Source organism: Marmota marmota, unplaced genomic scaffold (assembly GCF_001458135.2).
Source record: "Marmota marmota marmota unplaced genomic scaffold, marMar, whole genome shotgun sequence".
Classification (NCBI taxonomy): Eukaryota; Metazoa; Chordata; class Mammalia; order Rodentia; family Sciuridae; genus Marmota; species Marmota marmota.
The window spans coordinates 2991225-2993577 of NW_025999928.1; positions in this window are offsets into that span (position 1 = coordinate 2991225).

Consider the following 2353-nt stretch of genomic DNA (forward strand, 5'->3'; position numbering starts at 1 on the left):
AACTTTATAATAGGTATATATATATATATATATATATATATATATATATATATATATATATATATAAAACATAGCTAGTATAGTGTTTAGTACATCCATGATTTTAGGTATCCACTGGAGGTTTTGGAATATATCCTTTGTGGATAAAGGGAGAGTATCATATTATAGAATTTTAGAGTTAAAAAAGTGCTTCAGAAGAATGCTGTCAAATATCAAATGCAGCTTTATAGACTTGTGATGATTAGGAAATTATCCTCAATTTGGACAAACTGAAAGACAAAGTAAGAAGGTAGCAAGTCCCTCACCGCCCCCAGCATGGGAATAAAACTCAGGGGCAGTCAATGAGTTATATCCCTAGCCCTTTTATTTTTTATTTTGAGACAGGGCCTCGTTAAGTTGCTGAGGCTGTCCTTAAACTTGTGATCCTCCTGCCTCAGCCTTCTGTGTGGCAAGGATTACAGACATGTGTTGTCACGCCTGGAAAGGTACCAGATTTATAAAGTGAAATGTGTTCAATTGAAAAGATTTTGTTTTTGAATGTTTGTCCTACTTTTCTTATTTTTAGAAGGTAATTTCATAATGATTCAGGGAATGAAGCTTGTATGCTCTACTCTTTTGTTTCTGCCCACTTTCTGCCAGTAGAGGACAGGCTCAAGATCCCCTACAGCTTGGTTTATACCCAAAGGGACATAAAACAGCATACTACAGTGATGCAGCCACATCAGTGTTTATAGCAGTACAATTCATAATAGCTAAATTGTGGAAACCACCTAGATGCCCTTCAATAGATGAATGGATAAAGAAACTGTGGTATATATACACAATGGAATATTACTCAGCATTAAAAGAGAATGAAATTATGGCATTAGCAGGAAAATGGATGGAGTTGGAGAATATCATGCTAAGTGAAGTAAGCCAATCCCAAAAAACCAAAGGCCAAATGTTTTCTCTGATAAGTGGATGCTGATCCATAATTGGTGGGTGGGGGGAGGAATGAAGGAACTTTGGATAGGGCAAAAGGGAGGGAGGGGAAGGGAGAGGGCACAGGGATAGGAAAGATGGTAGAATGAGATGGACATTATTACCCTAGGTGACATGTATGAAGAGACAAATGGCGTGGCTACTTTGTGTACAACCAGAGAATTGAAAAATTGTGCTCCATTAGTGTACTATGAATCAAAATGCATTCTGCTGACATGTATAACAAATTAGAACAGATAAATTTTTTAAAAAAGATCCCATCCAGAAGGGGATTGATACATTCTTTTCCCCCAGTAGAACCCTAAATTCAGGCCAGCTCTTGTGAAACTGAGATGAGAAAAGCTTTCGGTTTCCAGGCCAGAAGGAGCTTCCTATTTCTGAAAATTCGAAACCAAATTCAGTCAGGTCCATCCCATGAGGATGATCTGACTCATACCAGACACAGGCAGAGGAGGTGGAACTGAAAGAGAATTTTTGATTTGCTGATTTCCCAGCATAGTCTGCTTACCTAACAAAGATAAGGACAGGTACAGTGAACTCTAACTCTAGGACCTTGATCACCAGAGAACTATACACTCTTAACATCAACCATCACCAATCAGAAGAGGTGTTTCTCTTCCTTTGAGATGGCAAAAATGTAGAGTGAAAGCTCTCCTCCCAGTGTAGGTCTGGAGGGAGATCCTCTGTGGACCTCTTCCTCCGTGGAACATAGGAGAGTTATGTAAACTTAATATTTGCTGAAAGAGACTTGAGTTACCTTAATGATTTCGTTGTAATCTGCCAGCATTGGACAGTTAAGGGTTGGAGAAAATAATAAAAAGTGTTCTTAGTTCCACAATTGGACTAAGTAAGAATATTTATTTATTTATTTATTTATACATACTGGGAATTGAACTCAGGGGCACTCAATCACTGAGCCACATCCCTAGCCCTATTTTGTATTTTATTTAGAGACAGGGTCTCACTGAGTTGCTTAGTACCTTGCAAAGTTGCTGAGGCTGGCTTTGAACTCGAGATCCTCCTGTATCAGCTGGGATTACAGGCATGCACTACTGCGCCCCACAAGAATCTTTATTTTTCATTAAAGAGAAAAGTTTAAAATTGTGATTAAAATATACTAATATTAAATTTACCATCTTAACCATTTTTAAGTGCATGTTTCAGTGGCTTAAGTACATTTACATTGTTGTATAATTATCATTATCATGTATCTCCAGAACTTTTTCCATCTTCCAAAACTGAAACTCTATATATTTATTAAACAGCAGCTCCCCATTCCCTTATCCCTCAGCTCCTGTCAACACCCATTCTTCTGTAGGTCTTTATGAATGTGCTACTCTAAGCAACTCATATAAGTGGAATCATGTAATAT